Source organism: Bos indicus x Bos taurus, chromosome 2 (genome assembly GCF_003369695.1).
Source record: "Bos indicus x Bos taurus breed Angus x Brahman F1 hybrid chromosome 2, Bos_hybrid_MaternalHap_v2.0, whole genome shotgun sequence".
Taxonomy (NCBI): domain Eukaryota; kingdom Metazoa; phylum Chordata; class Mammalia; order Artiodactyla; family Bovidae; genus Bos; species Bos indicus x Bos taurus.
Genome location: NC_040077.1, coordinates 56863651 through 56874736, shown reverse-complemented (window position 1 = coordinate 56874736; position 11086 = coordinate 56863651). Strand labels below are relative to the sequence as shown.

The 11086-nt window shown below is 40.4% G+C and overlaps 1 pseudogene; it reads right to left on the bottom strand.

The window, feature by feature from the left end:
• Positions 1 to 3550: 3550 nt before the first annotated feature.
• The window catches only part of LOC113900244, a 142507-nt pseudogene continuing 134971 nt past the window's right edge, over positions 3551 to 11086 (bottom strand).

Genomic DNA, 11086 nt, shown 5'->3' with positions numbered 1-11086 from the left:
AAACAGAGATATCACTTTGTCAACAAAGGTCCATCTAGTCAAAGCTATGGTTTTTCCTGTGGTCATGTATGGATATGAGAGTTGGACTGTGAAGAAAGCTGAGAACTGAAGAATTGATGCTTTTGAACTGTGGTGTTGGAGAAGACTCTTGTGAGTCCCTTAGACTGTAAGTAGATCCAACCAGTCCATCCTAAAGGAGATCAGTCCTAGGTGTTCATCAGAAGGACTGATGTTGAAGCTGAAACTCCACTACTTTGGCCACCTCATGTGAAAAGCTGACTCATTTGAAAAGACCCTGATGCTAGGAAAGATTGAGGGCAGGAGGAGAAGGGGACCACAGAGTATGGGATGGTTTGATTGCATCACCAACTCAATGGACATGAGTTGGGTAAGTTCCGGGAGTTGGTGATGGACAGGGAGGCCTGGCATGCTGTGGTCCATGGGGTCACAAAGAGGGGGACATGACTGAGCAAACGAACTGAACTGAACTGAACTGAAAAAAGAATGAAATTGGGTCACTTGTAGAGGCATGGATGGACCTGGAGAGTGTCATATATAGTGAAGTAAATAAGAAAGAGAAAAACAAATATCACATATTAAAGCATATAAACAGAAGCCAGAGTAATTCTTGTAAATAGGCAAGTCAGACCTCTGGCAGGGCCTTCCATAGCTCCTTATCTTAGCATACACCAAAAACCTTCTGAAAGCCTACAATTCTCCCAGGATCCTCACCCTCTCCCTCCTTCTTTCTTTTCCCTCTGGGTCCTCCTCACACAGCTCCAATACTCCAGCCTCTCCTATTTTCACAACACCCTGTGCACATATCTGGGCCTTTGCACTCTTTTTTCCTTCTTCTGTGAAAGCTATTTACCTCCAGAGTCTATGTGGCTAATTTCCCCACTCCTTTTGGTATTTACTCCATGTGTGAATGCTTTATTTACCTCTCTACTTACACATTTATGCTTGTGCTCCCCCACACTCTAATATTATTTCCTTTGCTCATTCATTTTACTTGTTTGCTTTCTATTATCTGTATCTACCAGCTATGATGTAAGATCCACTAGAACAGGCACTTTTGTATGCTGTTAACTGATAAACAGCATACAGAATATTGTCCAGAACACACTGAGTGCACAAAATATTTGTTGAATCAAAATGCTGAAACTTGACACTTTCCCCAGCAGCCTACATCCCAACACGATTCTTCCTGTACATTCAATCTTTTGCCAAACACACTCTCACAGATGATGAAAAACATTTTTTTAATCTTTGTGACATGCCAAATTTCAGGTAAATTGCAACTACCTGGTTGATGAACATAATAGATAATGCAAGCAATGTATTAAATACTTTTTTCAAATGAGCATCAGAGCATAAACCAGTATAAAATACTCACAATTTATATTTCTATCCACTCTATTTCTTCTGATAACAACCAGAGATCAATAACCCTTTTAAAGAGTAGGACCCATTATTAATTGAGGCCAAGAAACTGGGTCTTTGAAAAACATGAGTCAAACAGAATGGTACTGGCACATTTTGATCTATCATATATTTAAGTTTTCTGTTAATACTAATAATACCTGACATTTCTTTTATTTTGAAACAACAGTAGCACTGAGTCATATTATCCCACACAAGACAAACGTTTTTCTTCACTGGCATAAATTATCAGAGACCTGCCAGCTTTGGAATACTAGATGAAAGACTTCCAACCTTTGGCTTTCTCTGGATATTTCAGTTTTAATACATATATTATGATTTCTTAATTTTCATTTGTATATATGTTGGAGATGTTATTGTTGACATGATATGCAGAATACCAAATTCTAATTCATTACTCATTTAAGAACATAAAAGTATTGATATAAATAAAACTGGGACTTCCTGGAGTCTTTCCTGAATCTCTTGGTGATGTGTTGCTTGGTTGGTCCACCCTGAATGCCTCATGTGAGGTAGCAATTCACATTAAAAAATTTAAATTGCAGTTTTACTCAGCCTATAAATTCTACACTTTCCTTCCCAATGAAAAGCACTATATTCTTTGCTTGTTTGTTTGTTTGTTTGTTTTGGGAAGTCAGTGTCTGGTTCACACACTCTCCACACTCAGACACTCCTCAAGTGTTTATTCCATAGTCAGTTACTGCAGAGGAAAGAAACACAATTGCACACAGGTTGAAAGCAAAAAATATACAATTTCACACAATATATCCAGTTTTCAACCGCTATAGGTATACAGGTACAGTACAACATAGAGTTGAAGGAAATCTAACGGCTCAGGCTTTATAAGCACTGAGGAATCCAAGAAGAATGTTACCATCCATGTTAACAAAATTCGAGTGCTTTGAAGAGCAAACTGGAGGCCTATCCACAGATGTCTTTCATTTCACAGGAACTCTACATTTCATAGAGAGTTCCATGATTCTGTAATTTCCAATTCTTCGCTAGCCCTTTCTGTTTGTGGTAAAACCATTCTCCTCCATTTCTCTTTAAGGCAAACTCCCATGAGCACTACAGGCATGCCAGGTGGGGGTCCCGTCAGGAGCCACGTGGATGAGCCAGGCCCACAGTGTGTGGGGAGGATGATGGGGGGAGGTGGGGGTGGGGAAGGAAGAGAGGCAGGAACTTCGAGAAGCTGCCTCATCTGAGGTTGGGATCAGAATGGCTGTCACCTGCCTGACCCCACCCAGAGAAGAATGGAGCAGACAGACTCCTGACCACATAGCTCGACCTGAGCAGGTCAGCTGCCTCTCCCATCCTTCCATGTGTAAAAACTGTCACCCTTTGCAGGCCTCCCTCTGCCTCGAGGTGAGTTCACTTAAAGACTGAATGTGCAAGCCTGAGTTTGGGGCATAAGTTAGAGTATCTGGTCCCAGGAGGCACTGCCACTGCACTCTGGCCACTGTGGCAGTAAGAAACATGGCCCACTGTTGCCAGAACTTTTTCTCTAGAGAAGCTGAAAATTCAGATTCATATGAGCCCCCTGATTCCAAAAGGATGCAATTTATTTACATTCTGGCCAAACCATTCTCAGGAATAAAAAACATGGGTAAAAATAAGAGCCAACAGGGCAGACCATGGCCCACAACCCCCATAGCCTGCCTGCTTCCTGTCATTTCTACATCAAATCTCTCTGAGGCATGTGAATCAGAACTTCTGGGGTCTTAACTGTTCACAGGACATTTTTTTGATTTTTTTTTTTTTTAAGCCTAAAAGACAGTAGTCTGTCTCCATTCTCATTCTTTGAAATTTTTCAGTCTTATAGGGAACTCGAATTGGGGCAACCCTTCTCTCCTGTTAAAATATTTCAATCATACACATGATGAAGAGAGTACCACATTGAACTGAGGGAAGGGGCTGCTGACAAATAGGGGGAGCAGAGGATTCTGAAAAATCAAAACAGTAAAAGGAAAGCTGAGCTGTTTTCTTCAAGTGTCTCTGATTCCCACACAGGTCAGCTCCTCCATCCTCAGGCAGCTGACAGGCCTGTCTCCCAGTCTTCTTAACTTCATCACTTGATGTCTCTGCTGTCAGCGGGTTGCCCTGAGCCCTAGTAAGAGGTGTGCAGGGCTTCCTGGACGCGGAGGGAGTCGTGCCTTCCAGCCACTCCCTGTATAACTCCTGCACGTGTGTTCTGGCCTCCAGGAGCTGCACGGAGATGTCAGTGTAGAGGCCTTTCATCTTCTGCAGCAGGGCCTTTTCTATGTGCCCATCCTCGGTCTGAGCTTGGCCTCTGCCATTGAGGCATACCCCAACACAAACAAGAACCTCCACAAAGTGATAAGGGAATTTGCCCTTCCATTTTAGGACCCCGTTCTGGATGTTTCAAAAGCCATAAGCTGCAGCAAAGTGCAAGAAGACCTCTCTGCTCTTCTCGAGGGTGACCTCCTGGAAGTCTTTGTTCCTCAGAGCATGGTAGGTGACCTCCCCCACGTCCTCACTGAACAGCTCCTTGCCTGCATGTCTGAAGATATGTGCCAGGTACCCGTCAGAGCTGACTCCATCGTGGTGCCTCAGCTCCTCCTCTTTCACATCTCCAGAGTGCGCAGGGCAGCATGTCTCATCGAGAGGTAACTCTGTTCCATCATCTGAGCTATTTTACCTGAGGTCAGCACTAGTCAGTCAGTGCCCCGGGAAACCCGAGAGACATGAGGATGTCTTCCTGAAGAGCCTCCAGCTTCTTGTCATAGCATGGAGCCACGATAACATGGAAAACCTTGTCAGGGGACAGATTCTGTGGTCTGGCAATGTAGTACTTCACCAGGGATCCCATGATCTGCTAGGAAGACGTGACAGTGCAGAGGTGGGGGGTGACGGGGTGTCACAGCATCTGCTCAGCCTATCGGACCCAACCAGGATCCTCAGGCAGAGGTCAGCGTGGGTAATGAGGGCTCTTCTTCATTGTGCTTGCGGAATCGACGCACAAACTCTTTTGACTCTCCAGGATGCTGAAACCTGCAGCGATCGTTGTATCTAAGACATAATGAACTCCGAGACTTTTGAGGAAACCAGAGTCTTCTGGATGCATCAGTCACACTGAGGCTGAATTTAGCAGGAAAATAAGGCATAGACTGGGGACACACCGACACTACCAGCACCTTGTGCTTTGAGGTATCCCGTTTCTTGTTAAGGTTCAGAACTCAGAAGAAGTCCTTGGCGTTCTGCTGGGAAACCTGGACTCCGTCCTCCGCAGACACGCAGCTGTCCCAGGTCAGGCAAATATCTTGGCATCAGCCAATTTGTGGAATTCTCCCTTCTCTCCATTCTCCTGGGCTAGACTTGGTACATCGATTGATGCATTCTGTTTGGTCATCGGTTTTTGTTTTTACACTACATTCCTTCTGCGTACAGTGCTCACAATTTATCTGGAGCTAGGCGGGCAGGTCCGGATGTGCAGCCTGAGGGGAGCAGAGAGCCGCGGTCACCACCGCCTGCCGCCCCTGTCGTCCGGGGCTGCCCTCTGAAGAGCACTATTCTCTTCAGGAAGCAGGAAGTCATTCTTAGTCTACTTCTGACTGGTACTAGACTTGCAGCAGGCAAATCGCTCTCTAAACTTCCTAAAGCAAATAATACAGCAGTGTTAGAGCGTTTGTTATATACCCTTTTAGTTGTGAACTTTGGCATAATGATATCTTACATGGTTTTTACAGTTCCAAAGATATTCCCACATACTTTTTTTTTTTTTTAAGCTGTATAAGCCCTGTGAAAGATGGAATGTATTTTATTCCCCAAATGTTACATGAAAAGTAAATAAGACCTCAGAAGGTCAAATAATTTCCCTCAGGTTGAACACTGAGGGAATTTTCCATTGAATGTTAGTGAAACATCCCTGAAGCCCTGATTCCTTTCAGTCTAATTTTTAAATATTACTCTAAATATTATCCACTCTACATGCAGAGATAAAGAATGCCGGTAATGATCATTTAATATGCATATTTGCCTTTTGGATGATCCCAGTATTCTTACTGGAAAAATCTCACGGGCAGAGGAGCCCATGAGGTTGCAAAGAGTCAGACACAACTCAGTGATTGAGCATGCATGCACGCCTTTGGGATTCTTCGTATGTAAATGAATTGGTTAAAACCTCGCTCCACTTTACAATTGTGTCACTTGTCCATCTCAAGTTTTAGGGGTTCTTTGTATATTTTCTTGCTTGTGTGTAAATATCTTGCTAAGTCTGTCACTTCTGTTTCTACTGTGTTCACAATACTTTTTCCTGTAAACAGTTTTAAAAGTTTAATCTAATCACATTTGTACATATCTGTACATATTTATAATTTGTGTTTATTGGGGCTTATTTAATAAATCCTTCTCATGGACAGAGGAGCTGGCAGGCTACAGTCCATGGGGTTGCAAAGAGTCAGACATGACTGAGAGACTAACTTTTGCACTTTTAATATATGCTGTTAATAATGATATTTTGCTATATTTGTGTAGGAATGTGTAAAATTTGATTATTGTGTACAGAATGAGGTAGAGATCTATTTTTTTCCATATGAGCATCCATACTGTCATGATACTATTTTTAAGTGGTCCATAAGTCTCCTCTAGTGTGATATGGTTTGTATTTAATTAATTGGTTCCCAAATACATAAAGTTTCCTTATGGCATTTCTTTGGTCTGTTTATCCAATGATACACTATATCATAGTGTTTTCAATTACTTTTACTTTAATTAAATCTTGAAGTACTATCAAGAAAATCAGTATTTTTTTTGTATTTTCCTTCATTGACTTGATATTCTTATTCTTTATTCTTCAATGAATATTGAGATCTATTTCTAATTCTCTGCTATAGTCTGTTAGTTTATAGGATCTCTTTGATGTAATGCACAATTTTATTACTTATGAATAATGTCAATTTGGACTCCTCTATTTTAATATCTGGTGTTGGTGTATGTGTATATAAATATATATTATTTTTCTTATTTCACATGACTTGCTCAACTCTCCATTAAAATGATGACTAGGGACTATGCAAAAGCCTTTGACTGTGTGGCTCACAATAAAATGTGGAAAATTCTGAAAGAGATGGGAATACCAGATCAACTGACATGCCTCTTGAGAAATATGTGTACAGGTCAGGAAGCAACAGTTAGAACTAGACATGGAACAACAGACTGGTTCCAAATAGGAAAAGGAGTATATCAAGGCTGTATATTAGCACCCTGCTTATTTAACTTATATCCAGAGTACATCATAAGAAACGCAGGGCTGGATGAAGCACAAGCTGGAATGAAGTCTGCTGGGAGAAATATCAATAACTTCTGATATGCAGACGATACCACCATTATGGCAGAAAGTGAAGAAGAACTAAAGAGCCTCTTGATGAAAGTGAAAGAGGAACGTTGAGCTTAAAGCTTAAAGCTCAACATTCAGAAAACTAAGATCATGGCATCTGGTCCCATCACTTCATGACAGATACATGGGGAAACAGTGGCAGACTTTATTTTTGGGGGCTCCAAAATCACTGCAGGTGGTGATTGCAGCCATGAAATTAAAAGACACTTACTCCTTGAAAGGAAAGTTATGACCAACCCAGACAGCATATTAAAAAGCAGAGACAGTACTTTCCCAACAAAGGTCCATCTAGTCAAAGCTAAGGTTTTCCCAATAGTCATGTATGGATGTGAGAGTTGGACTATAAAGAAAGCTGAGCACCAAAGAATTTATGATTTTGAACTGTGGTGTTGAAGAAGACTCTTGAGAGTCCCTTGGACTGCAAGTAGATCCAACCAGTCCAGCCTGAAGGAAATCAGTCCTGAACATTCATTGGAAGGACTGATGTTGAAGTTGAAACTTCAAACTCCATTGGCCACCTGATGGGAAGAACTGACTCATTTGAAAAGACCCTGATGCTGGGAAAGATTGAAGGCGGGAGGAAAAGGGGACAACAGAGGATGAGATAGTTGGATGATATCACTGACTCAATAGACATGGGTTTGAGTAAACTCTGGGAGTTGGTGATGGACAGGGAGGCCTGGAATGCTGCAGTCCATGGGGTCACAAAAAGTTGGACATGACTGAGCAACTGAACTAAATAGAACTGAGGGAGAAGCCTGGCATGCTGCAGACCCTGAGGTTGCAAAGAATCAGACATGACTGAGCAACTGAACTGAACTGAGGAATGAAGACATTTCTGGCCCCTGACTTTGAAGAAATCTGTCTAACAATACAGCATCAAGTACAATATCTTTCACCAGTTTAATTAGATATCTATTATCAATTCAAGAAATTACATTCTAGCACTATGTTTATTACATTTTATTTCACTGATGGATTTTGAATTTTTTAAAAGCTTATTTTCTCTCATATATTTGTCTTTATACTTTAACTTGATGACGTGATGTATTGCTTTAATAGATTTTCAAAATGAAATCATCCTTGCAGTCTGAGATAAATGTTTTGAATTTTTAATACATTGCTAAATTAGATTTTTCACTATTTTATTTAGGTTTATTGCATTTGTATTTATACATGAAACTGCTGCATAATTGTGGTTACTTGTATTGCTCTTGTCTTGTTTTGAATCAGACTTATGCAAATACTATAAAATGAGCTGGGGGCATTCTAATGCAGAGCTGGACTACCTTTTTCCTAAAGATCTCATAGATTTTCCTGAGCCTGGTAGGTATTTTTGATAGTAGAAGGGTAGGGAAATTATGAACTACTTACTCCAGTTCCTTGATGGTTTTAGACTCTTGTCGTTTTTTGCTACTTCTTAAAGTGCTGTTTCCATTAAATATGGAGTTGATACAAAATATATTCATAACAATCATTGGCAGGAGGATCTTGTTTCCTGTCTTTTGGTATAGTTGATCAGTTCCTCCCCAGGTTTCCAGGCCCCTGTCTGCTGTTTTCCCTCTAGCTTTCTGGCTGCCCTGTGCAATGTCTAGTCGTGTTCTTCCTTACCTTCCTGACTTATTCATATGGAGTGGTCCCCAATGATCATTCCCGGCACATTTTCAGTTCACTCTCATTTCCAGTGATTTCTTTTGACCTTATGCCTTTACATAGCCAGCTTAGACCCCTTTCCTGAAGTTCAGACCCGTATATCCAACTGGCTGCTTTGTATCTTTCTCTGGATGTTCAGTAAGAATCTCAGTGTTAAAATGTCCAAGTTTGTGTCCTAATTTTATCTACTTATTCTTCTTGCAGTTTACTCTCTTAGTTAATAGCAACTCCACCTTGATTGCAGCCTTGGCAAAGACTTTGAGCCAGAGAATCTAGTGAAGACCTACCTAGATTCCTGAATTATAGAAACTCTAACATGATTTATGTGCTTCTCTAAGCTACTATGTCTGGGGATATTTTATGCAGCATAACTAATACAAAGCATATTTAAACTTTTTTTGCCATTCTTTGAACAAATTTGTATAAGACTTGTGGTTTTTGTCTCTTAACTGTTTGGTAGAATTTACATGTAAAGCCATCTGTCCTAGGGCATTCTTTGTGGGAAGGTCTGTAATTGTTTTTTCAAAATTTCTTTAATAGTCATATTAACTATTTCTCAAAGTAACAGATTTAGTGAGCTTTATATTGCCATGTGTGTCACAAGCTTAGAAATTATAGCTTGATAATGAACGTAAAAAGTAAAATACTATTTGAAAAGGTGATGATGGTAAATAACTTTGCCTGTCTTAAGGCCACTGTTTCATAAATGGAAGAAGGTCAAGATTGGTGCAGATTATGACTCTTTAAACTTTCTTAAACCTCAAGTCTTTTTCACCTCACCACAATTCAGTTTTAACTATAGACAGCTGTACTAGTAAAGATTCTCCAGAATTTAAACAAACAGTATATAAATCTGTTTATATACTCACACACACAGTTATATATCCTATTTGTATAGAAGTGGTACTCTCTTAGTCATGTCTGACTCTTTGAGACCCCATCAACTAGCCCACCAGGCTTCTCTGTCCATGGAATTCTCTAAGCAAGCATATAAAGTGGGTAGCCAATCCTTTCTCCAGGGAATCTTCCAAACCCAGGGACTGAACTCAGGTCTCCTGCATTGCAGGCAGATTCTTTATACTCGTCACTGGGGAAGCCCAGTCAGTTCAGTTCAGTTGCTCAGTCGTGTCTGACTCTTTGCAATCCCATGAACCGCAGCACACCAGGCCTCTCTGTCCATCACCAACTCCCAGAGTTTACCCAAACTCATGTCCATTGAGTCAGTGATGCCATCCAACCATCTCAACCTCTGTCGTCCCCTTCTCCTCCTGCCCTCAATCTTTCCCAACATCAGGGTCTTTTCAAATGAGTCAGCTCTTCTCATCAAGTGGCCAAAGTATTGGAGTTTCAGCTTCAATATTAGTCCTTCCACTGAACACCTAGGACTGATCTCCTCTAGGATGGACTAGTTGGATCTCCTTTCAGTCCAAGGGACTCTCAAGAGTCTTCTCCAACATCACAGTTCAAAAGCATCAATTCTTCAGTGCTCAGCTTTCTTTATAGTCCAACTCTCACATCCATACATGACCACAGGAAAAACCACAGCCTTGACTAGACGTACCTTTGTTGGCAAAGTACTGTCTCTGCTTTTTAATATGCTGTCTGGGTTGGTCATAACTTTCCTTTCAAGGAGTAAGCATCTTTTAATTTCATGGCTGCAATTACCATCTGAAGTGATTTTGGAGCCCAAGAAAATAAAGTCTGCAATTGTTTCCACTGTTTCTCCATCTATTTGCCATGAAGTGATGGGACCAGATGCCATGATCTTCGTTTTCTGAATGTTGAGCTTTAAGCCAACTTTTTCACTCTCCTCTTTCACTTTCATCAAGAGGCTCTTTAGTTTTTCTTCACTGTCTGCCATAATGATGGTGTCATCTGCATATCTGAGGTTATTGGATTTTCTCCCAGCAATCTTGATTCCAGCTTGTGCTTCATCCAGTCCAGCGTTTCTCATGATGTACTCTGCATATAAGTTAAATAAGCACAGTGACAAAATACAGCCTTGACGTACTCCTTTTCCTATTTGGAACCAGTTTGTTGTTCCATGTCCAGTTCTAACTGTTGCTTCCTGACCTGCATACAGGTTTCTCAAGAGGCAGGTCAGATGGTCTGGTATTCCCATATCTTTCAGAATTTTCCACATTTTATTGTGATCCACACAGTCAAAGGCTTTGGCATAGTCAATAAAGCAGAAATAGATGTTTTTCTGGAACTCTCTTGCTTTTTGATGATCCAGTAGATGTTGGCAATTTGATCTCTGGTTCCTCTGCCTTTTCTAAAACCAGCTTGAACATCTGGAATTTCACAGTTCACGTATTGCTGAAGCCTGGCTTGGAGAATTTTGAGCCCATCTATATATAAAAATGTATGTAAAATACATATGTATTTATTAAATATATAAAATAATCTATTAATATATATATTTATTTTCTTTATGTTTGTGTAAGCATACCTTGGAGATTTTGAGGAGTGGTTCAAGATTACTGGAATAAATCAAGTTATACAAATTTATTTGGTTTCCCAGTGCATATAAAAATGTTTACCATATAATATAGTCTGTTAAGTATGTAATAACATTATGTCTAAAAAATCTACATACTTTAATTAAAAATACTTTACTACTAAAAAATGCTA